Here is a 27,648-nt window from a genome sequence, read left to right as displayed (position 1 = left end):
GTTGATGGCCAACGGTACAAAATTACAACATTACCTTGGAAGCTGTGAACTGAGTCACAACGCTTCGGCTTAAGAGTGGTATTGACTGAGAGTGAGTGATGTCGAGTGCATGTGCAGCTTGTAACACCATGCCGGTACTTGTCTCCATGCGGGTAACGGAAATCCCGATGACATTAGCGTATCGCGATCTGTTATGAAATTATTTTATTTTATTTAGGGAGGTAAGTACCTACTTTTGCACTGGAGCAACGACCTACTTGATTCACATAACTGTAAGTGACAATGAGATGAGAAATCAGAATCAGAAGAAAGTTGAAGGTCAGTTTAACATTTTTGAATCTACGTCAATTCGCAAGGTGTAGATGAGGAGAAGGAATTACAAGAATTATGAAAACCGCTTATTATCTAAATTCCATCAATGGACGCAAAGTTCATGTAGTGGGGTTCCCCATACACAATGGACGTGAATTGTTGAAGAGACCGGACTCTTCTTGAACAAATCAGATCAGATCAGATCTCGACAATTTGGGGCTTAATTGCAGTTTTGTGATACTTTAATGATATAAAAAAAAAATGGGTTCAAATCCTTGACCAGAGTAAATTTATTTTGTTTTTATAAAACGGAAATTTACTTACTAGGAGGTACTTAGATATTGGTATAAATTTTAAGGAGTGAGTATGAAGACATCGGAACACGCAGTGTACAGCATGTAAACACAGGCAATTCTTATGTTGTTTGTCAACAAAGTGTACGAGTACATAACATAATGACGGCGGCGGTATAACGAGCGAGTGCTTTATGATAATTAAGTATAATAATCCAGTGAACCGGTATGCGGCGGCGCGGCACTCATCGGTCAAGGCGACTTCCTTCCTCGCGGGTAGTTGGCGAACTATATCGATATAATTGATTATCGACAAATTTCGAAAATCAGTAACCTTATCGATAATATAACGTTAGCTCATGACTATATTCCCAATTGGGGTAGTCAGAGGTACCCCCATCGCTTAAGTATGTACCCACGCGCCACCGAGCTTCTTGTTAGGCCTACAAAAATAGTCAAAATATGGCAATACTGTTGATAAACAACATATATTTATAGTGGAACCATGTTGAAACTATCTATATTGCATTTAGGTAGACAGTATATATATACTGGGTGTTAGTGACATCGTAACGAATACTGAGGGGGTTGATTCAGACCATGATTCTGAGTTAAAATCAAGTGGAATTTTCCGTCGCAAAATTCATGATTTTTTTTTAGTTTTTTAAAATTATTTTCAATTCTATACTTTTGCGATGGAAAATTCCACTTGATATTAACTCAGAATAATCAGATGAATCATCCCTCTCAGTATTCGTTACGATGACACTTACACCCCGTACAAGTACATACGGTAGCCCTATAAGTAGGTATGGGTGTTAGTGACACCGTAACGAATACTGAAGGGGATGGTTCAGACCATGATTCTGAGTTGATATCAAGTGGAATTTCGTGTCAAAAAATTCATGAAAATTTTTCTTTTCTTTTTAATTATTTTCCAATCCATACTTTTGCGACGGAAATTTCTACTTGATATCAACTCAGAATCATGGCCTGAACCACCCCTCAAAGTTTTCGTTACAATGTCACTAACACCCTGTATGACATATACTTTACACGATGACAGAAACATAAAAAATCTTACGCAACACAAGTGTCACATAAATGGGCGGTCTTCTTGCAATCTAAATTAATTTCTTCCAGGCAACCACTACCAGGAATCAACCATAAACAAAGTAAGTAGTAGTCTAGAAGCTTTTCAAATGTTGTTGACTATCGATAATCTAATATAAATCGGCAACTCTACTGCCGGGTTTCCATCGGCGCGTGCGCACCCGCGTGTGCTACCAGCGCGATGCTCTCATCAGGTATTCTCGGGTCTCCTCATCGTCTGTTGCCCTCTTTCCTTATAATTTAACCTTATTATCTTATTCCCCAGAGTGATCGGTTTTACCGACGATTAAGCTCGTGTCATAGCACGAGCCAAGTTTTCTGAACTCTGGCGCGCTTCATCGGGTTTCCCGGTGGTTTAGAATGTCTTGCTTTTTTATTCTCTTATTCATAAAAATGTTATATAGGTACCTACTTAAGTATATGCCTCTCGTATATTGGGTTATGTATGATATGCCATACTTCACATCATACTTTAATATGTGCAATATGTTAGTGCATAATTAATGCAAACACTAAAAACTTAGCTTTTTAAGTAAGTAAGTATGTAGGTATCTTTTCAGCTCTATTCTGGAGATTTTAAGAAGTGCGCGTCTTAGCAGCAGGTCTACACTACACACCCCAATATTCTATCTACCCTCCATAAAGCTTAGTACTATGTATTTATGTCATTAAGCTTTCATTCACCAGCCCTAAAGCCGGCCAATTAGCTCGCGACAAAAAACACTTCAGGACCCCGATACTGACCCCGCTTTTCTCTCATTTAGTGCTTATAGTTTCGATCCACTAAACTTGAATAATTATTTCTAAAACAATCCTTTCAGATGGCGACGCCCTGAGCCGAGGTTCGAGCTAGGTACCCTCAAGTGTGTTGTCTTAAACTTTTGTACCGGATGAGAGCCTTCAGCGCTCTCCATTTGTCCAACCAAGTACTTAAATACAAGTAAAAAAAATACATACAGATTTTTGTTTGTAAGAAAGCTTTTCTTCTTAGAGCAGGTACGAAAACCACGCTATTAGAGTCATGGGGATTTCATCTAGCTTCAACAAAATAACGTTACGTCTTTTGCGGTTTGTGTTGCCTACTGCCTGACAAATGATTATCGGTTATGAATCCATTAAGTGTTGCGGACGGCGCGCGGACATCCCAGCGACGCGTGCGCAGCCGCACACCGGCCCACACGTGCGTCCTTCTACCAGCCTATTTAATATTATTATTATCAATCATAACAATCAATATACATACACAGACACGCACAGCACATAGACAGTCGTCTAGTGGTAAGAGCATTCTGCTCGCGATCTAGATGTCCGGGTTCGATTCTCAGTGGATATATTGTCGAAATCACTTTGTAAGACTATTCTTTGTTTAGCTAGAACACTGCAGGTTGAATCACCTACTGTCCGAAAAAGTAAAATAAATCCGTGCTTCGGAAGGCACGTAATACATTTCCACTAATCCGCAGTGGAGCAGCGTGTTGGTAGGCTCCATCCATACCCTATGTGATAGCAGCGGGATGTATATGAGTTGTTTATGTTATGTAAGTATATTATGTTAATCACAACAATAATTGCGCGGCGGGCGGCGGCGGCGCGGGTGAGCGCAAAACCCAGTGTAGTGGTATCTTGCGCACGCGCATAGTAACTAACCAGTCCGCGCCGCGGCGGAAATCCTCAACGTAATTAACATATAGTAATGGTTTGCCTCATGTTTATGTCACGAGATAATCACACGGGTTTGTTGTTGTACCACGCGCCCGTAATGGCGCCGGTCGACAGTGCGCTGCTAATTGTTTACTGATATTGACTTCTAAAACGTGATGAATTACCTATTCATCACGTTTCTTTTTAATAATAATACATTATTTATATTTATATGAGGAGCTCGGTGGCGCAGCGGTTAACGCGCTCGGTCTGCGATTGTTGAAGTAAAGCAACTTTCGTAAAGGCCGGTCATAGGATGGGTGACCACAAAAAAAAGTTTTCAGCTCGAGCTCCTCCGTGCTTCGGAAGGCACGTTAAGCCGTTGGTCCTGGCTGCATTAGCAGTCGTTAATAACCATCTATGCAATGAAATAAAGGTCCCAATACAACCCGCTGATGTGGTGGCCATTCACCGTGTGCCGCACATGGATCAAGGGAACATTCATCCAAAAAATATTATAGTCAAATTCACTAGTCGTCTTCTACGCGATAACATTATATCGGCCTACCGCGCCACGAAAGGCTTCGACTCTGCGCGCTTGTCTATTCCGGGCTCACCTCGCAAGATTTTCGTCAATGAGCATTTGACTTATCAAAACAAACAATTATTTCGACAAAGTCGGGAAGCCGCAAAGAAACACGATTACAGGTATGTTTGGATCAAGCACGGAGTCGTCCTGGCACGCAAAACTGAAAACTCGCCTGTTACTGCTATACGTTCCCCGCAAGATATCGCAAAAATTATATAAGTTAAGATGTAAACATAAGTACCTTTGTTATTATATGTGTTGTGTAACATGCAATTATTTTTGTCATATTCAAAACAAGTTACTATTTCTCATTGTTAAGTTGTGGGTAGACTATGAATATTATAAATTATCGGCTTGGTGTGCTCATGATAGGTCAACATCATATTATAATCTATTTAGATATTACCGTTATGTATACAGTGTGTATTATGCTTATAACGTCAAAATGATTATTCTTAATAGTATAGTATAGTCATAAAAATAATAACAACTTATTCCAGCAAAGTAATAATAGTACTTAACGATAATTTATTTTAACATTATAAAAAAACACATACTTGTTTCATTTTAACTTCTAACTATGGACACTTATAAATTATCAATATATTACCAAAATTGTCGTGGTCTAAGGACAAAGCTACATATATTATACATGAACATTTTATTACATGACTACGATATAATAATATTGACAGAAACTTGGTTGCACTGTGACATATCTGATAACGAATTCATAGACGCCCGATATCGAATTTTTAGATGTGATAGGGATCGGCCAGGCAGCGGAAAGCTAGACGGAGGCGGTGTGCTAGTGGCCGTGCGGCGCGAGCTACCGGTGCGTCTGCGCTGCCCCGCGCCTGGCTCGCCAGCCCCCCCGCCCCCGATTGTTGACAATATCTTACTCGAACTTAGCACTCGTAATTACTGTTGCGTAATCAGTGCCTCCTATATCCCACCGGATACAAGTTCAGACATTTATGAATCACACTTTGAATATTTAACTTTTAATTTGCAATCGTCCAACATCAATCAAGTTATTGTGGCGGGGGATTACAATCGACCTAAATTGGAATGGCGTGAATGTGGATCGTATATGGAACCTGTTTTGCACAGTGGTACGGATGCATCGAGTAAACATCTGATAAATTTTATTTCATTACTATCCTGCAGACAATTTAATAAGTTTAAAAATCACATAGGCCGGTTTCTAGATTTATTTATCTCTGATATAGATGATTGTAAACAATTCTTGCCATCCGTCCCACTCGTCCCGGTTGACAAACCCCACCCGGCATTTTATGTATTAGTACCGTTAAACAATTACGTTAAAACATTTCACAATAAACCATGCAAACAATTAAATTTTAATAAAGTAGATTACACATTAATTAACACTGAAATAGCCGGTATTGATTGGGATGATTTATTTAAACATAAAACAGCAGAAGAAGCAGTGTCAATTTTATATGAAAATATCTATTGTATTATAAAAAAGCATATTCCTATGAAAATAATTAAAAATTCTCGATATCCGCCCTGGTTCTCTCCAGCTTTAGTACATATTTTTAAGAACAAAACAAACTATTGGATTAAATTTAAAAAATATCAGAACAAGTCTGACGAGAGCGTTTATAAGATATTTAGGAAGAGGTTTAAATATCAAGCTGCAAAATGTTATAAAGCATATATACAGAATGTTGAAACTAGCATACGCGATAATATCAAGTATTTTTGGAGTTATATAAATCGTCAGAAAACAAATAGGGATATCCCAAATAAAGTATTTTATAAGACTACATCTACTAACGAACCCTTAGGTATCTGTAATCTATTCTCAACGTTTTTTCATTCGGTATTTGAACCTTCTAATGTCGATATTGACTTTAATACTATAAGTACGGATACGACGGATTGCACTCATGACGTACTCATTAATAATATATACGTGCCTCGGGAAGCTGTATTAATGGAACTAAACTCACTCGATGTCTCTAAAGGTGCGGGCTTGGATAGCATCCCTCCAGTTTTCTTGCGGTCCACTGCTGATACTATATGTAAACCATTGCATTTCTTGATCAACCTTTGCTTACAAGAAGGAGTATTTCCCGACATTTGGAAGACTGCTCGTATCGTGCCGGTACATAAAGGGGGATCAAGGGCGGATGTAGAGAACTACCGTCCTATATCCATTCTGTCCGCTCTGTCGAAGCTTTTCGAGAGACTAGTACACAACGCCATTTATCCTGTTTTACATAACGCTATTATCGAAGAACAACATGGTTTCGTTAAACGACGTTCGACGAACACCAACCTATTAGTTTACACTAGCTACCTATTTGAATCTTTAGATAACAACATACAAACGGACAGCATATATACTGACTTTAGGAAGGCTTTTGACAGAGTGGATCATAGAATTTTGCTTGAGAAACTTGCTTTTAACGGCATTCGTGGTAACTTGTGGCGGTGGTTCAAATCGTATATAACGAACCGTACCCAAAAAGTTATTATCAATGGGTGCGAATCTGAATCAGTGCCAGTCAGTTCCGGAGTCCCCCAAGGTTCAATTTTGGGCCCTTTACTATTTGTAATATTCATTAATGACATCCATAAATGTTTCAAATTTTGCAAATTCTTACTGTATGCCGATGACCTTAAAATCTTTCATATTATTGACAGTTATGAAGACCATTTGAAATTTCAAGAAGACCTAGATTGTTTTTCCAATTATTGTTTTAAAAATAAATTAAGCTTAAGTTTAAATAAGTGTAAAGCAATCACCTTTACAAAAAAAAGAACAGTTAGTAATTTTCCCTACACACTATGTGGCACTCAACTTGACAGGGTGGATGCTGTTAGAGACCTTGGCATCGTTCTGGATAGTAAGCTCCACTTGGACACTCATATAGATAACATCATAAAAGCGGCTTACAAGAAGTATGGGTTTATCTTTAGATCTTGTAAACAGTTTACAAGACCATCCACTTTTCTTTATATTTTTAAATCTTTGGTACGGTCGCAACTAGAATATGCGGTGTCTGTGTGGAATCCATTATATATGAAGTACATAGATGCAATAGAAATGGTTCAGAAAAAGTTTCTACGTTACTTGCAGTACAAATGCTCTCGTAGTAAATTACCCTATGACTATCTTCTGAAAAAATACAATTTACTTTCCCTTAAAAATAGGCGCCTTCAACTGGATTGTATGATGCTACATGATTTGTGCAATAACAGATATGACTGTGCTATGCTTACTAATATGCTGTATTACAGGGTTCCGCCTAGAACATATCGCCGGCGATCATCACATCCACTTTTTGCAACCAAGATATGTCGTACTAATGCTGGGAAACGATCACCATTATACAGACTAACTCACTCTTATAACATTAAGTTTACTTCCATTGACATATTTGCGATACGTGCTGCTCTATTCAAAAAGACGTTGATTTCTGTCTTGAGTACACCTTAGCTGTTTACCTACTTTTCAATTTGCACTAATTATTTTAAAAAAAAGGGAATACCCACTGACACATATTATATCTTATATATGATGATGATATAATATATTTTACTAATAGTTTCTAATTTCTTTCTATCTTTTTTGTACTCTTTTCTATTCTGTTTTATCTACTTATTCATAATTAAGCATGTCATATTAATAAATGTTTAGTTATTATATTTAAGCATGTCAAATCCCTCACTTTAGCTGTACACCACCATTCTATTCAATAGTGTATCATTTACTAATTTGTGGTTAACGGTGCTGGTGACACAATTATTATCTCCTGTTAATCAACTCTTTTACTTAAGTTTTTATTGTGAACACTGTTTGTTGACCCTAATAAAAAAAAAAAAAAAAAAAAAAAAAAAAAATCTATCCGCACTGGGCCCGCGTGATGGTTTAAGGCCCGATCTCCCTATGCATCCATAGGGAAGGCCCGTGCCCCAGCAGTGGAGACGTTATGGGCTGATGATGATGATGATTATTTATATAATAAATTTAATAAAATACATATTTTTTAAAATGATTTATATAATTTTAATACCTATATAAATATTTTTTAAATAATTTATGTAGGTAATAATAAATCGCAAAGAGAGCTAGAAACAATCGATCCAATATCACCCGGCCAACTAGTGAATGCCATCCGAGGCAAAACTATAAAAATGACTTCTTCTATCGTGTGGGTTGTGAAGTGGATTACCAACCTCAGCAACCCTGGTGTTAAGATTAGTATTGAGCCGCCAAAGGTCCCTGACATGACTCATATAACGACTACTTAAGTACATCAGTAAGTAGTAACCGGGACCAATGGCTTAACGTGCCTTCTGAACCACGGATCTTCTTACTTTTTGACAATCAGGTGATCGGCCTGTAATGTCCTAACCAAATTAGGGATCACAAAGTGATATTTGTTATTTGTTCCCACAGGGATTTGAACCCACTGGACCACGGAGGCCGAAAAAAAGACTCGCAAAATAAAACTATTTTGCCTCCGTATCGCGGACCCTGTGAGAAACTGGTTTAAGTACGTTAAGAAGATGCACAAGTGCAAGATAAATATTTCTAATTAATTGTTACTAAGTATGCCCCACCCGTTATGGATATGAAACGCAATTTCGACAATCTGCAAGCCTGGGCAATAAACCGTTATATACTTTATTCCTTATCATGTTTGACAGTTTCATTCGACAATACTGGCTGCTTGTAAGCGAAGTACTTGTAGCGTTATATCGCTAGTAAGTATGTTAAAGCGCACGGTGTGCGCAAGCGCTGGTCGGTGTCGCACGTATTTCCCGTCTATTTCACGGTCTGCCACTTTCATTACTAATGAACATTGTACAGTTTTCACTAGTACAGTTAGCTCGACCGATTACAGTTGGGGTTGGAATTTCAGAGAGGCAGCCGGACCAATCAAACCTTGAAGCAGACACCGTGACAACGGGATAACACAAGGGACATGATGAATATGAAAAAAAGATGTTGTCAGAATCATCATCCTCCTGCCCTTATCCCAAAAATCTTGTTAGAACATTCTACTATATAATCGTACCTGTGGGATTCTAAGAAAAGCCATAAAAAGTGAATGAATTCTCTTGAAAATCAAAATACATCAGGTACCTATTCATTTTCAGCGGAAACTGTAACTGTAATGAGGAGGTCGTTCTTGGAAGGACCGCAGCCTGGACTGGCTGTGTCGGGGTGCCTTCATATAAAAAAATCATAACTTGACATAATCTCATGATTATTATCCCAACCGGGGTAGTCAGAGGTACATCCATAGCAAGATGAACGAAGTACCCACATCTCAACGAGCTTTAAAATAAAAAAAACCTAAGATCTATATTTATCTTGAAAGTTATTATTATAGTATATAAAAGTATAGTAGTAATTGTCATTTTTAAAGATGCGCGCACTTCAAACATACTTAGTAAAGGATTTTTTCTGACTCGGGCGGAACTTGAACCCACAGCTCTTGTCAAAACGTGTTAACAATTACACCACCGGGTCCTCCTCCTTCTACTTAATATTTAGTAAACTATCGTAACGTCGGTGCTTAATTATTTTTATCTTATTTAACATTTAATCACGTATCGATCCATTAAAAATAGTTTACTATGTATACGAGTAATTTCCGCGGTGAGCCATAACACGAATGTAATCAGTAATTAGCTAAGACAGTGACGTGTCGACCGCAGGATGCACCGTGGCGATTGCACTTTAATTGAGCGCGGGCGCGGCGGCGGCGCGTGCGCAGCGGGGACTCTGACTCACGCGCGACACGGGCCATGTAATACTGTGCTCATCATAGGAAATACACAATTTTATGACAAATATAGTCGGTTGAATTTCGTTAATGAAATAGGCTCTCAAGCGATCACCCAAATACCAGTCGGTGATAAAAATGCTTTTGAAATAAATTTGTAAAAGCTTGGCAATTCAATATTTTCAGAATTATCCGAATCCTCTTCTGGCATTATTATAAAATTGTTTAAGTATTATACATATAAGCTATAAGTAGGATTTGCCGCTTAAATTAGTTTAGGTTGAAATAGGTAACAATGTAATAAAATCATAAAATTTTGTAATAAAATACTTAATAAATTATTAAGTAAGTACATTTTAAAAATAACAACCTATCTTACTTAACTACTAAAATGTTCAAATTAAACGATTTAAAATAAAAAGGGTCACCACCGAATGGCCACACACAAAAGGGCGGCAATTTCCGCTGTTCCCGGCCAAAGCCTGCGCGGCCGCCCTGCCGACTGATGTGTTTTCCCACTATCTTCCCAGAACACATAACGTTCTCGATAATACAGCTACAACCTTAATTTGCGGTCACATAAAAGCTTTGTCTGTACAAGATGGATTGACGAATCAGTTCGGGAGCGCTCAGGTAACGTTGTCGGGGGGCAATCTAACTGTCAGGATGCAAATAAATTGCATTCTGCAGCGCTGCGTTAGACCACCGCCGCCGCCGCCGGCGCGGATGTTTCAGAGACGGATTTCGCCGAAAGAACTTTCGATTGTTGAGGTATTCTTCTGAAACTCGTTCGAAGACAGACTGCCCGAAATTATGTGGGTAAGTATTTCAAGGATAAAGGTTTTAGGTGAATCAGGTTATTCATCTTTATGATTACATTTTATATGTTGTGGGGCGTGCATAATCAGTTATGGTCAGGCGACGTGTATGGTAATCTGACTGTCAAGACGTAGATATATTGCAGTTTGTTGCACCGCCGTAGACAAGGCCGCGGCCGCTTGGTTTCGAGGAAAGGACTTTTCGGGTTTAAAACTTATCTGCACTGAAAGTGGTTCGTAGAAAGGCGGACCGATTGTTACAAGAATATCGAGGATAAACATTTTTAGATTTATGCACGTTTTTTAGGTGAATTGTTATATGTCGACCGAGATTTGGAAGACTGTCTGTTGCTCAAACAGACGCTGAGTGGAATTATTCATAAGTTACTAAGTATGAGAGTTGGAAAGGGTAGCGGAATAAGTGTTTTGTCGGAATCACTGACGTTTAATAATTACAATTTACGACTTTGAAGAATCACTTACCAGCTACCTGTATAATAGGTAAGGAGAGTCCATTTCGATCATTACTTGGTTACTTACTTACTTTTTAACTTTTTTCACAATTTGCTATCTCACTAGGACATTGTGGGTGGCGACAAAATGCAGTTGTATAAATGCTATCTCACACCAGGTATCAACTGCGTATAATGATCTTATTAGATATAATGGCCCTATAGGACTTGTGACATGACGTACCTACGTGTCAAAGTATTAATACTATGGTCTAACTAGACTATCGATTTATAACTTAGCGTGCAAGTAAGTACCTTTGAATAACGTGTAAATATTAAAGAAGCGTCAAAAAGTACGTAGGTACATTGACATGAAAAAGCGTTGCAAACGGTATGCATTACTCGAGGTTCAAGCGTCGAAGGTTGTCACAATCGACAAAAATGAGCCGTGGGGCGCCGACTGTAGCTAATCAGCCAAACCCGCAGAGTCACCGCGACGGCATCTTTTTTCATAGTGATGTCGAATGACGTCCAAACATGCAAAAAATGAGCTTCAAGTGATTTTGCACTTTTCGGTCGCCTGAACTTTTCACGTGAGGTGGAAAACCACCCATTGTTGACGCCGAGACGCCCATTATCCATAGCCGTGGGTAAGTTTGAGAATTGAATTGAATTGAGTTTACTACCTTTAGCTATGGTTCCAGCTGTGATTGTAAAAAGGGCCGGTGAACCACTTCCTGGCATTGAACCTGAGCTGTGACCGCGTTCACGTGGTTATTCGGAAATACCGATATTTGCTTGGTTTTTTACGTGACCTATTGTAGATGTTTCGGACGGTTCGGCATTTACTGGCCGGAGAAATAAGCAACGGGTGTAGGTAAGTTCTCATTTTATGATCGTTTATTTAAGAATATTTAAAACTTATTACTTGCATGCATTTATACATACGTAACTGTTAACCAAATAAACAGAGAAACGAAACGTCAGTAGCACGGAAGTCGGTACAACACGGAGGAATAGTACAATTGTTATGGCATCATCCTCGCCCCACATGGTCCGGATCAATTGATCAACGTCTCCTGGCCGGCGGCTGAGTCACGCGTCCGGGAGAGGTCCGGGAGTCGCCGCGGGCCGTATCAGGCGTTTGATTCCCAGTACCACGCTGTCGATGCGTCACACGCGCCACACGTCACGGGACGCGCCCACACGTCACATGCGTCCACGTCGTAATCAACACATCACTGCTCCAGAATGTGTAATTATATCCGTTAAATTGGTCCTGTTTATAACTGATTCTCATTACGTACACGGGGTCAGTCATGTAGATGAGTTTAGAACATCTTTATCCCTACGTAATAAACAAATGTCCCACGCTTGCGCTCCTTTTCTAAGCTTTTGTGCTATTTACGAGTAAAACGCAGAATATATATAAAACCTGAAGAATAGTGGCTCTATCCATTTACCTAAGAAAGCATTAAAGGAGTGAGTTTTATATATTTATTGAGAGTCGTCGCTTTGGCTTTGTATCACTTGTATCATATTTTACCATCATATCTATCTACTTCTATGATATTATAATTACGGTCGGTCTACGACATTCCACTCTACCACGAAGTAAGTTCGCAAGATATTGAACCATTGTATTCAATTACATTGTATTTAATTCCGTTACACTTCTAGAAATAGTCCAGAAGTGTAACGGATCAAGATATAGGTACTTAATTTAAATAAGTAAGTAAAATCTTTAGTACGACGCAAGTACTGATAAATAAACATATTCTATTCTAATTAATTTCTGTGTTAAAACTCGGTGAAGATCAACGTAATTATGTATTATACGCGTGAAATGACGTGTATCGACCGGTTCCTAATAATTCCATAATCGTTTTATTTTTGCTTAGATAATTTTATATTTTCTGAGTTTTCCATAACAGGATTTTATTTTCAAAATATTGCATACGTAATAAATGTCAGCGTTTACGTAAGCGAACAAGAAATTCAGCATATTGCGTCTCATATTTAGTTTTGAGTTATGGAGTTGTTTGGCACAAATTTTTTTTTTCGTTATTTATTCTTGATTACATTTGCCGAGGATTGCGTTCCCTTCTTTAGTTCTAGATAACATACAGTGTGTTAGTGACACCGTAACGAAAATTTTGATTCTGAGTTGATATCAAGTGGAATTTTTCGTCGCAAAAGTATGGAACTGACAATAACAAAAAAAGAAAAAAACACTAAAATTTTAATGAATTTTCCGACAGGAAATTCCACTTGATATCAACTCAGAATCATCGTCCAAAGTTTCCGTTACGGTGTAACTAACAATCGTACGTACCCGTACGGCTACCTGTACGTACTTATACGGAGTGTAAATGGTTCGGTACGGTGTCACTAACATCCTGTATAAGTAAATTAAAAGAAATATCGAATATTACCTACTTATAAGTAAGTACTTCAGCGTGAATGAGATAAAACCCAGCACATGTGTGGCATGAATGACGGTATTAACATACCCAGCTATAAATTGTACCACCACGTGCGTAAAATCTTCCGCGCTCTCGTTGTTCTGAATCATGTTTGACGATCGCAACGATTAATTAAAGCTTCTCATGACAATTGGTTCGTCGACGTTGTGTTGCTGGAACTTGTAACAAGATCTTGTTTACGTCACAATAATTATTCCATTCGATTTTTATCTCTGAATGGTATGAAACCTACACTAATATTAACACAGTTGGCTCGACCATCATAGACGGCGACACGGCTCACCACCTATCACGTCGGTCTAACAGAAAGCTCGGTGAGGTGTGAGTACTTAGTTCATCTTGCGATGTATCTCTGACTATCCCAATTGGGATATTCTCGTGAGTTACTGTTATTATAACATTGTTTGTGACTTGCCGTACAATTACAAAATTACTACAATTTAGTTAATCACGTCAACGAACGAAGCGCGACTCACGCAGGTTATAATTCAATAAACATTAATTGAATCGTGACGGTCGCGTTCTGAGTAGTAGATAAATACTCATCATACAAACACCAAAGTCATTGCCGAAGTATTAACTACGTTCAATGTATCAACTATCTACTATGTGTCGGCTACGTACTATGTGTCGGCTACGTACTATGTGTCGGCTACGTACTATGTGTCGGCTGCGTCCAGGATATCAACTATGTACTGTGTATCTGCTACGTACTACGTATCAGCTACGTACTATCTATTGGTAACCTACTAAGGATCAGTTATGTACAATCTTTTAAATACGCACTATATATTAGTTATTATACTATTTATTAGCTACTTACTGTACATACTCAGTACGTCATAACATGTAACACCTTTCTAAACTGTCGACCCACTCGTGCACACTCGATAAACAAAACAATAAACTTGTTTGTCTGTAACAAAATATGTGAAGCAAATATATACTCTAATTCGATTAAATCTAAATCTGAATCGATATTGGTACTTAACTGTCAAAAACAGTCACTACTACTCTACTCTGTAGAGTCTACTTTGATGGAATGCTCCCCATTTGTTCCGCCAAGTAGTTAATATCATCTGAGGCAAACCTACAGTGAATCACGTCCAAAAGTTGTTCGGATTGAAATGCTATCATTTTAATTTAGCCATTTTTTTAAGTAGAAAGCTTTTAAAGCGATGGTTTGGTAAATAATGGAGTACTTATAGCAGTAGTGGGTTAAGCCCACATGGTCATAAGTCATGGTAAGCCAAGATTATGGCGATGCATCACGCTTGACTGGAAGTTGGCACATAATGAGCCGCTGCTGTTAAGGCGGTGTTGCGCCTGCGGCTTGATAACTTCCACATAGATTTTTTATATATTTATTTATATGAGGCTACGAGGCTAATGAAACATAGCATAACCTAAGAGTACATAATATGCAACGACATTATAACTAAAATTGATAGGCAAAAAAATATTATAACGGCGCTTTACCTTGGAAATCGCAGAATTGTTGATATTCTGTTTGGCCAGAATTTTGACTTATTGTAAGTGAAGCAGGAATTGGAGTAACACATTGATATATGAAACGCATTTTTATTATTTTTTATCAGCCATCTTTCAGAGTTTCTTTTCTCTTTGAACTACAGCCAAGTACTTACTTAGTTAATGCCATATGCGGCCGCCACATATGCCACATCAAAATAAAGCAATCATCGCATGATTCTTGTAAACGTTTGATTGAATTGTCTGATTGAACGACTACGTTGTCGTTGTTCAGACAATAGGCCTATTTTAGTTAGCTATAGGTACAGTTTTGTTTTATTGACATGGCTCATGTAACGATTACTCACTTACATCTGTAGAGTAACCGGGACCAACGGCTTAACGTGCCTCCCGAAGCACGGATCATCTTACTTTCGGACAATCAGGTGATCAGCCTGTAATGTCTTAACCAAACTAGGGATCACAAAGTAATTGTTGTGATATATCCCCAACGGATTCGAACCCGGGACCTCCGGATCGTGAGCCTAACGCTCACCCACTGGCCCACAGAGGCCGTTCGTTTGACTCAGTAAGAGATGAAGATGATGATCCGTGCCCCCGGTTACTACTTTCAGATATAAATATGTACTTAGCCGTTACATGAGCTATGTCAGGGGCCTTTGGTGGCTCAACAATAGCGCTGACTTCAGGGTTGCTGAGGTTGGTCATCCAACTCACAACACACACAATAGAACTACTCTGTCGTTTTGAACCTATTTAATGAAACCTTTTATTAGTCTGTGTAGGTCAATGACCACTCTAAAGGACTCAAATATGACGTATACACAGCTGTGTATCAGTGTATGCACCGCGGCTGCGCGCGTTTGTAGTCCTGTCACGCGCTTTGTCGGCGAGTTACGGCCGCTTTGGAATTAAGTCCCAATTTTTTTTGATAGCACCGTCCCTTAACGGCGCGTGCGCAGCGTCACGTAGGGGTCTGCTTTCCCTACGAGGGGCCGGGCACGTATCTAACTGGTCTGCAGACAAAAAGACGAGCAACACATTTCGACATCGGTTTCGAAAGGTTACTGCAGGGCGTTGCGGCCGCCATGACATCTGTGTCGAGACACCTCACTCGATGGACTTGTAAGAGATTATATTTTTAATTCAAGTATGCTTGACTATCCGAAATAATTAAGTTTCCTTCTATGCTTACCTAAAAATAGAATCGCAGAAAAATGATAATCATCTCTAAGTGACAGTAAAACCGGCGCTGCACGCGACTCGGGCGCAGTTCAACATTCAACAATTGATAAAGCCGCTACAATGAAAGTGCCTCAACAGTTGAATAGATGCATTGAATCAAAATAAGAAATTTTAATATTTGTAAAATTACTTATCACTTCTAAGTCCACCATCGTCAACCAGCATTACGTAGACTATTGCAGGATACAAAACTTCCTCAAGTTTATTTGCCCATTTCTTCGATTTGATAATGTCCGATTGGTTTCTATCTGGAAGTAGTAAAAGTTCCGTGTCAAGAAGAGTCGGCGACAGCAATTGATAATGATGACATAACTTGCGTGTGCGCACGTGCTCGCGACCACGCTGCCGTGAACGGGACGACGGCGGCGCATCGATGCGCCGGGGCTACAGCACAGACTATGGCGTGAAATAGTCTCTTGTTCATAGAACGTGGAATAAGATACAAGGCACATTACTATCACATAACCAACATCAACATCTTTAACATTAACATCAGTTCTCTTGCAGGTTCATCATCATCATCCAGGGTCCGCTTACTTAACCTGAAGATCCGGTCCGGCTTTTTACAGAAGCGACTGCCTGTCTGACCTTCCAACCCGCGAAGGGAAAACCAATACAGATTAGGTCCTAAAATGCATTTTTCTCGGGAATGCGGTTTCTAATGGACAAAAATTGGTCCAATTTAAAACGTTTGTTGTTTTGAAAGTATCGAGCAGACTAACAGTAGACTGTAAGTGCGGGGCCATGTTATGGTGTGTCTAGGTGCAGTTTGTCTGTGCATCGTCCAAACTTCACAATTCCTCTCGGTCACGTAGCTATTTCAACTTTCTCACGCTTTAACTCCTTCGATTTAGAGTTCAAACAAACTGGTGCTTTTGAAACCTTCCGAAAGGATAGCCAAATAGCTACGACAACCCATCAAAATATCCTACCACATACGTAGTTCTATTTGGTACCTTATTATCATGTCGAGTACGAATATGTTCTTTAAAATATAAGTGATAAGTAAGTAGTTATTTTTTCCATGATAGGTTGATACCTGCTCGGACTCTCGGACCCGTCACAGGACTAGGCGTTATGCGAATGCAGAATTTTTTAACGTCCAAACAGAAAAAAATACATTCGAAATGGCCAATGACATAGCGCATTTAAATCAAATTGAATGACCAGCCAACAACCGCAAATACTATGTAAATTAACACCTGTGCGCTTATAAACACGGATGGGGTCCACGACCTGAGCCTTGCATTACTAGATTACTAACGAGTAGATGGGTCTGTTGGTCTTAGGTAACTTGTAAAGGCTGTTCTATTTTTAAGTAATTCTGTTATATAAGTATACTATCGCTGTAAGTTACCCAAATAAAATAAAATAAAAATAAATAAAATGCAATATATTGCAGCATCAGGTTTGTTACTTTAGGTTAATGAAGTGCCACTGGAAAGGGGTCTATGTAAAGAACTGCAGAGCAATGGTTGCCACCTCTCAGCCGCAAATAATATCTTATACTAGAAGCACAAGAGCGAGGTACCAGTCCGAAGTTTTGTTTTGGAGCAGTCGCGTCGGCATGTGCCGGCTTCCGGTGCGTCATGCACAACCACTCCTCCTGAGAACGCGACCGCTCTCAGCATACACTGACATTTCATAATGCACTCCTTACGAGGCACACGGCTCCAGACGGCAATGGTTGCCGAAAGAATGTCCGGCATGTCCGGAGCGGGCACCAGGCCCGACTGCGCCGCGCACCGCCACCACAACCGGTTCATATAACTTACTGCAGATTGCTCATAATGTCTCAGGAATGTCACGCTCAAACCCAGCAAGGACCGCAATGTAGATGTAAGTTTTTTATTGTATCAGTTGCTAGGTTGGTGTGGTGCAGGCCGCGGTTGCCTGTGACCTAAATGCAAGCCGTGTGCCCGCTAACCGCAGCCCGGTGGGCGACTGATGACCTTACACTCGATAACTTGCTGCATATGGACTCGCTTCGTGAGAATATTGGATTTTTGGATACCGCCTTGAGCATACAAAATGCCTGTTCTATTGTAGCTGTATGAGACTCGTGGGAAGATAAACCATCATTGCAAACTAGTGTGGCTCATTGGATCATTATGGACGACATACTGACTGCAATAAGTTAAACTGATAAACAATTATCAGTTGGAAAATAACTGTCGTTTACTCGACTGGAGGTGAGTCCCATCAACCTTTTTCTTTCAAATCTACCTATCTGTCTTGTACGTTGATGTGTCGTAGATTTAATTTTAAAGTCAAAAGTATTCTAAACCGGCGCGCACGCATGAAGTCTTTGATGAGAGTGGAAGAAGCAAATGCGGTGTGTCAGGATCGTAGTAAGTGGAATTCCGTGGTCTCTGCCTATCCCAACGGAAACTCTTTTGAAAGTATGTAACTTTAAGGTACAAATCCTAATCGACTTAAGATACTGCGCATATGAGACTTACCATCACACTGCGCAAAAGTGGAGGAATTTCTTAAATAAATTGTAATGAGACAAGTCAGACAAGAATTCATTAGCTTCATAGAATTGTGACAATTCACAATGGGTCCAATAGTATGAAAAATATAATATATTTATAAACGCATGTTCTTTGTAGAAATGCGTGAGAATGTAGTGTTCCGAGGACCAGTGAACAATGAGTGTGTCACTGCGGCGCGGCGATGAACACGATTGATTTCTTGTTTCTTGTAAAATTGTGCGTAAGCGCTTAGTGTCGGGGTGTCAGGATGTTATGAGAGTGCGGAGATCAAATGTGATAAAAGCCATTTCAATATTTATTTTAAATATGAACAGTTTAGGCACTAAGATAGTTTTTACTACATTTGATCCTCAAGAAGTGAAAATGCGCGTGCGCCGGACGATGAGCTAGTTGCGTGACGTGAGATCTGCACCTATTGCATGTCTGCGCGGCAGAGATCCGCATTGACTCACGATATTGATGCTGGCATTAATCACTGTCAGTCAGTACATAAACACAAATATTCGCGAAAATCAGTCTCACTTTCAAGGTTTATTGACTTTAAAAGGCGATAATGGCCAATTGTCTGTGTCCGGTGTCCGCATATTTATTAAAATTCCAGCATGCTTACATACTGTTTCTTTTAATTACTTTATAGCAAAAAAAATAACGTATATAACGATGATGTCATATATATGCTCTATATATTCAAAGACCACCAGGAATTCTTCGAAATTTGCAGTAAACAGCGTGGATTAGTGCACACCCCCAGAGACTAAAGGTGGAATTTGAGCACCTGAGTTCATTGAGAACGAACAAAGGGAAAGCGTTTGTGATTATATCATTAAAACGGAGCATCATCTTCTTAGCGTTATCCCTGATCGAAGTTTTGTTGAAGAAACAGACATCAGAATGTGATTTTTCAAAAAGGCGTCTACGTGGCTTTCACTTCTTCTGTCGTGTGAGTTGTGAGGTGAATTACCAACCTCATCAACCCTGGTGTCAGGGTTATTATTGAGCAGCCAAAGGCCCCTGACTTGGCTCATTACTACTTACTTACACCAGTAAGTAGTAACCGGGACCAACGGCTTAACGTGGCTTTCACTATAAGACGACGATACAGACCTTAAGAGTGCGGGCTAACTAGATTTAGTATTGAGGACGTGAGGTGATGGATCACGCGTAGTGCCAACGTCGGCGGTTGGCACGCGAGCTCACGCTGATATCAGCTGCATACTGGCTGCATAATATATCGCAATGTATGGACCGTGAGCCGCCGTGACTAATCGGGAAATTTCAACGTTCACGCAATTGTCTATTTACCGATTGCAAATAATTAAAACGCGCCCGCATTCGAGAGAAATGAGCACGAAGGATATTCTGTGGCTGCGGTAATTACCCGCTGTATACATTACTTTAATCACTTTCAGTCCGTAACTAGATTATTTTGAGGATTAGTAAAGAATATATCTGATCTATGAATTTTTAATGTTACTCATATAGAAAGTGGCTTGTGAGTTTGAGGCGGAAAAACTGTTACCTACTGTGCTGTCCTTTGCAGGTTTGTCACATACGAACATAATATTATCATCATCGGCTTTTTTGGATATCTAAAAGTAAATAATGTCCGGCCAAGTAGTGAATGCCCGAAGCCAAGCTACGATAAGTGGCGCCAGAAGAATGTATATTTAAAATATCTGTCTGCAACGAGCAAAAGAAAGTCTCATTGCTACAGATTCGAGATATTTTTTTGACCTTGTAATATTAGGTAAGTACATATTACAATCGGATTAATTAATTAATTAACAGGTTTACCAATAAGGCGAGCGCCGCGCTGTTGGCCGAGTCCAGTGAAGCAAGTCGGATTCGGAGGCGATTTCCGTGGCGACGGGGAGAGGATCACGCCACGGTCGCGCCACCACCAATCCCCCTCCCCCCACTGTCCCGCCACTACCCCCCCTCGCTTCGCCTCAGTCGCCCGCGCCGTCACTGCACGCCGTACCCTACTGGCATGCTTTCATACCTCGTACGATGCACTGGTTTAATTTTACAGTTCGTTTGTTTTTGTTATGGAAGTGCGTTTGATTATCGAGGACTTGTGGTTTTTGAGTAGAAACGAGTTTATCTTCTGTTCTAATTTATCTGTTATCACGCTTCTGAGCTTTTTCTTAGGTATATTATGAAACTAAGTTGTGCGCTTCAAAACGCCGGGTGCAATTAATGGAATGACATACTTCTCTTGCTTCCTCCACATTCATCAATCGTTTCATACACGCGCGCCGGTTCAGAGTAGATCTTACTGAACCTTTTCTAAGAACATCTCCCATTTGATCAATGTACGTCCTTCTAGGTCTTCCTCTGCCAACCCTACCACCAACCATCGCTTTATATACCGACCAACTTAAAATTCCCTTTTCAATCTCAGTCTTTTGCACCACATCTCTCTCTTATCACACTGTTTCTAACCCTATCACTCAATTTAACACCGCAGATCCGATCAAGTACTCAATCAATAAACCTTTATTGCGTTATGTACTTAGGTTATTCAATTTGTAGTTCTATTTAGATTAGCAGCGCATACTCTTACCTAAATAGTTACTGCTAAACAAAACCTGCAATAAGTAAAAAAGAAGGCTGCCTACCCCTTTGGGGCTGCAGGCGTGATGCTATGTTGTGTTTACATACAAAAGACATCAACGCAACTGGCGGCTGTGTTGCGTCACTGTGTACACGTTGTTCGGTTACAACGGTGCACCTGCCACGGCGGCTATCGTTGTAATAAATGTAATAAATGTAATAATACATCATTGTTACCGTAAAGTTATTAAATGTTTCATCATGCACATGCTAGCTTTTGTTACGTTTTCCGGAACCTTCAATATTTATTATACCACTATACTATACTGACGGTCTCCGTGGTCCAGTGGTCGAACGTTGGGCTCACGATCCGGAGGCCCCTGGTTCGAATCCCGGTGGGGACATATCACAGAAATCACTTTGTGATCCCTGGTTTGGTTAGGACATTACAGGCTGATCACCTGATTGTCCCTAAAGTAAGATGATCCGTGCTTCGGAAGGCACGTTAAGCCGTTGGTCCCGGTTACTACTTACTGATATAAGTATGTAGTCGTTACATGAACCATGTCAGGGGCCTTTGGCGGCTCAGTAATAACCCTGACACCAGGGTTGAAGAGGTTGGTATTCTACCTCACAACCCACACGATAAGAAGAAGAATACCACTGTGACTTGTATAAACTCTAAATTAGAGTGTAGTAGATTTTGTGAGTAATAATGAGACCTAAACTCGACAAGCGATATCCAGCCTAAGTGTCGGTGTCATCATTAACATTAATGAGTGCCGGCCGACGTACGCGGCGCGCCAGACAGACGGGCCGACGCCGGCGCAGCCCGCCCCGTCCCCCGCCGCGCCGCACGCGTAGCTAGCCGCGTAACACTTGACCAGACAGTCTCATAGAAAATTCTATAATTTTTCAATCTTATGAATTTTCCGAGATGGTATTTTTTTTTATATAGTAAAATATTCTAATAAGACATATTTTTTCCACCTCATCTATAGAAAATGTATATTTCAAAAAGAAAATGCTATTATGTATTTTAATTGATTTTTTACAATATCCTCGTCTGTAATATAATTAATTACCATCATATTGTGCGATGTTTCACCATAAAACATAGGAAAACAAACCATTAATTCATACTGCGTGTCCTTTAGGTATACTTATTGAAATATATAATAAAAAATCCAAATCTACGTTCATCACTTGCATGCAGAAGTAACCATACCTATTCAATATGACTAATAAATAATAATAATTTAATATAGATTATCGTACAGGTGTGTACAAAGATTTAGGCGTGAATTAGTGGGTGTGTGTTTCCGTATGCTCACCTGAGTGACGCAAGCGCACTGTCAGCGCCCGCGCCTGCTCCGTGCCGCATGGAAATCCCAGCCCGTTGCTCAGCTTCACACCTGATGCAATCCATCTTTCTCAGAACGTGGTAATACGTGGAAGTTTTTTCATATTACATCCTAACAAACGGACATGTATGAAGACGTCAGGATCATAGCAAATCGCAACCGTAAGGCTGTGTGGGTACCCCCGTGGGAAATAGGCGTGGTGTTGTGTACACATTACACATGTAATATACTTATGTTACATAATTATAGCATAACATAAACTCACGGCTACATTCCTAATTGGGCTAAGAAGTCCATCCAAGATGAACTTAGTGGGTACGCTTCATCGACCTTTCTGTTAGACCAACAATAGATTAGGAACAACGACCTCCGTGGTCCAGTGGTTGTGCGCTGGGCTCACAATCTGGAGGCTCCGAATTCGAATCCCGGTGGTTACCACCACAAAAACAACTTTCTGATCCCTGGTTTGATTAATATTATAGGCTGATCACCTGATTGTCCGAAAGTAAGATGATCCGTGCTTCAAAACACGATAAGGCGTTGGTCCCGGTTACTGGTTGATGTAAGTAAGTAGTCGTTACATGACCCATGTCATGGGCCTTTGGCGGCTCAATAATAAACCTGATACCAGATAGAAGAGAGAAGAAGATTTTAACTAGCGTCAGTAATACACACATCCTTGAAACCTTTGCCCAGCTGTAGGACATAAATTAGGCCATAGAAAAAATAAAACATACTACATATTTAGTATTGCATACATTAAACTGGACCTGGTGAGAGCTTTCAGCGCTCCCCATTTGTCCGGCCAAGTAGTTAATGCCATCAGAGGCAATAAGTCACTTTAAAAAAAAAACAGAAATCTGTGTATTTAGTGAGCTACCCACGCCCGACCATTGATAATCAAAACAAACTAACCTAACCCTTAGGTGACGTTGCCGTAAGCAAATCTATTCTGACTAAAAATACTATGACGTGTTATCGTCATTTCCATATTTTGCTATAGTTTAATGTTAAATAATCTGTGAGTAATAATGACCTCAACGTATGGCTCAAAATAATGAAACCTACCTTAATAGCAGTTCCAGTCCGAAGCAAATTTAAAACAAGTCACGTCAAAAATGTTGCAGTGGCGGGCTTCAGTACAATAAGTGATTATATTACAATGTATATAAAGTTTTACAATGCCTTCAATGCGCGGTACGAAATAGATCTGTCAAAGTACAAAAGTCAGTGTTGTGACTTTCATGAGCATAGTGATGTATCAGTCGCGACTCGGGAGTAGGCCGATTGATTCCGTTTTATCTAACAGTAGATAAGAATGTGTTTTTTTATTTATAAAACACGTAAACTTTGCTAAACGTCATGCGACAATATTAGCGTACTATGTTATTATAAGTGCAGGGTGTTAGTGATGTACCGAAAACTTTAAGGGATGATTCAGGCCATGATTCTGAGTTGATATCAGGTGGAATTTTCCGTCGCAAAAGTATGGAACGGAAAATAATTAAAAAAACCCCTAAAAATTACGTGAATTTTCCGACAGGTAAATTCCACTTGATATCAACTCAGAGCCATGGTCTGATTCAACCTCCTCGGTATTGGTTACGATGTCACTAACACGTATAACAATCGATATATGCTACTCTTTGGAACTCATAAATATTTGAAAAAGTCCGCGTAAATAAATAAATAAATAAATAAAATACTTTATTGAGCACAATGGACACAAAATACAGAGATAAGGACAACATATACAGAAAAGCACAACAGGCGGCCTTAAAGCAAGTTTACAACGAAGAGTCGGTGGAAAATAGGCGTGTGTGTATGTATGTCCACGATAAGTAATTACGAGTACCAGCGTCAGTAGTTGCGCCCGCGATCTTTGAGAGTAACCATTGACTCGTAGAAAAAAGTAACTGAATTCACTTTAATTCCGTACGTTTTTTTCTGCTCTGCGTAGCCCACTAGGGTCGATTGGTTCTTTCAAATATTTTCCTCACAGACGACGCCCTGAGCCGAGGTTCGGGCCAAACTGGGCACCCTCAGGCCTGTCTTAAACGTTGTACCGGGTGAGAGCGCGCTCCCCATTTGTCCGCAAATCTACAATAAGTCACGTCAAAAAACAATCTGCTAGCGTAGATATATTATAACAATCACAATAATATATATAAATATGTATAGATAACAGTTATTATTATTATATTACTGTATATTGCGACACGATGTGTTATTTACGTCATGTTGTATCGTGACAGTTGTCGCGTGTGTATTTCTGCCGTTTAATATATTTATAAGTGAATATTGAATAGTTCGGACAGCATGTGACAACACTGTATCAATAGACTCGGTAGACAAATGTGACAGTATACAGCGATATGTAAATATATGCTAATTAGTGTTAAATGTCGCGGGAACTCACCGGGTTTATTTCTGCACGTAATCTTTACAACTGTTTATTAGCGCCAGCTGCTATAAATAAAATACTATTTGTATTGTGTCATGTTTTGAATACATTATAGAATATATTATTTATTATCTACATTATTGTGTTGTGAGGACAGTAATAATGCGAGACGTTCTACTATTCCACACTGGTTAAGAGTAAAAGTGCAAAACATAACGTAAGATAGTGCACCTGTATCCCAGAAAGGGTAGGCAGAGGTGTATGGTATATACACCCACTTCTCACCAGTTATTAAGTCCTATGTAATAGGGAGCAAGCCTATTGCCATTAACCGGGCTTAAAACTTTAGACGTACGCTACGGCGTGGTGAATACTGTCCTACTGCCCTGTAACTAAGTATGCTGACTGCACGCTGGTCGCGGCACTAGTTGCGGTAAGAATCCAACCGCGGCGCTTGATTCACATCCCGCGTTCCAATCAGGCAGATCTACGCCACTATGATGACGTCACTGCGTAAAGTTTGGTGAACTGATTTATTCATTACAAATGAATCGATCGTTTATCTCGGTCGAATCAATATGTTTCTACTCATCAGTATGCTTCTCAATCGCGACCGCAGTATCCTGCCCGCAGTCGATCTTATAGTGAACTGTGACGTCACGGGCGGCGGACGTGACGACGCATAGGTACACACCCGCGCTTGCGCATGTTCGTTACTACTGTTTAGATGATAATGCCCCAAAAATAACGTGGCATTCATTACTCATTGCGAGTACAATAGCTGCGTACAGGCCGTCCATTCACATTGCAACCGCTGTGATATCATCGCTTACTTACTAATTATAAAATGATAACCTTAGACGAAACATCGACATAATTAGATTGTAGCATGGCAATAAATATATTTGAGTTTGATTGTCAGGTACCTACTATTTTTAATAATCATAAACAGCCTATATACGTCCCACTGCTGGACACGGGCCTCCCCTCAATCAACCGGAGGGGATATGGAGCATACCACCACGCTGCTCCACCGCGGGTTGGTGGACCTGTTTTATTGCGGTTATATCAAAAGCAAGGTTTCTTGCTGGCTGTTTTATTTATTTAAATTGCTATGTATGTCAGTGGCATGTTCTATACGTACTTACATCAGTAAGAAGTAACCGGAACAAACTAGCCTGAATCATCTTACTTTCGGACTATCGTGTTATCAGTCTGTAGTGTCCTAACCAAACTAGGATCACAAAGTGATTTTTGGGTAAGGTCCCCACCCCGAACCCAACGGTCTACCACTGAATCACAGAGATTATAAGGCCGAGAACTGAGAGAATTCGTAAACCCAGATTGTTGTGGACGTATAAGTTGACCTAATAGGTTTTTTGTTTTTTGTACCAATTTGTGCAATAATATATAGTACTGCGGGCTTAAAATGGCCACATCGAAGCAATTCATCTAAGAAAGCAATATTGCTATTTATTGTCTTACACATTAGTACTGTTGTACTTGGTTCAATTATGTCTTAACCAAATGTTGTAATGCGCATAGCTGTAAGTGATCCATTAAATTCAAAAATAAGTAAATAAAGAAAAAATACCACTATGCGCTGTTTTCTTTTCGTTAGTAAAGTCTGCATTAGACACAATACTTATCCGTAGGTAATCCCTATCTTAGACAAAAGGGATCGCAGGTCTTTTTAAACACCCTGTTAAGGGCCATGATGAAATAATCCGTTATATTTCACCAGAAATTTCAGAACATTCCTCAACGACTTCCATTCATAAAAAACCAACCGACACTCGTCTGACGTAGGACCAATTTACAAAACAGATAAAAAACTCTCATCTCTCGTTCATTTTCCGTCAATGCATTCTGAATGCATCAGTTTTTTGTATGTTACTTATTGACAACATTCTTCATCTGTTAGTCAGCTCATCTAGGGTCTTAGACATGCTGCAAACGATTACGAAAAACGACAGTGTAAGTAATAAAAAAAAATGTTCGGTCAGATTCACATCACCTTTAGATTAAAATGTTTTAAAGGGCGTGTTGGCTTCAGCCCAACGCATATCTCCGAGATATGGAAAGAACATTACAAATACTTAATAATAATTTTGATTTACTTATAGGTAAGTATACAATTATTCTTTTCACCTGAAAAAAATCTAACTACTAACAACGTTACGTTTTGTCTATTGGGGCATTAGCGTGGTTGGTCGGTATCTCTTGGCGTATATTTTAACATACTTTACCTATCTATCCCGAGGCGCTACTGCTTATAAGAATACTGCATTCTTGTCTGTACCTACTCTAATACGAATTCCGGGCATCAGGTTAAGTACTGTACAAAATATTTAGTAAGTAAGTAGATAATTTTTATCGCAGAAAATCATACGCAATAGGATTTGGAAACAAACAAGCACTTACACGACGAGAACAGTCCAGCAACACATTGACGGCTCTCCATTGTTTGCTCTGTACATAGTTCACCGCGTGCGCAAGAGAAATGTGACTAACTAACTAAATACGGATTATGCTGAAACATAACGGATGAGGTGACTCAGTGGAGGAGATCCTCCTGAACCCCCCTCCTCACTTCTGCCGTCAGAGACCAG

General features: G+C 39.7%; 1 protein-coding gene across 1 annotated transcript in view; it reads right to left on the bottom strand.

Annotated features, from left to right (window-relative positions):
- The window catches only part of LOC126372819 (uncharacterized), a 43,183-nt gene extending 19,432 nt beyond the window's left edge, over positions 1 to 23,751 (bottom strand). Inside the window, exons 1-2 of the mRNA XM_050018728.1 lie at positions 23,701 to 23,751; positions 22,603 to 22,683 (exon numbers count right to left, since the gene is read on the bottom strand). The gene's annotated coding sequence lies outside the window, so the exon portion shown is untranslated. The remainder of the gene's footprint in view (positions 1 to 22,602; positions 22,684 to 23,700) is intronic.
- Positions 23,752 to 27,648: the final 3,897 nt, after the last annotated feature.

This window comes from Pectinophora gossypiella, chromosome 14 (assembly GCF_024362695.1).
Source record: "Pectinophora gossypiella chromosome 14, ilPecGoss1.1, whole genome shotgun sequence".
Lineage (NCBI taxonomy): Eukaryota > Metazoa > Arthropoda > Insecta > Lepidoptera > Gelechiidae > Pectinophora > Pectinophora gossypiella.
This window is presented reverse-complemented; position numbering and strand designations above follow the sequence as displayed.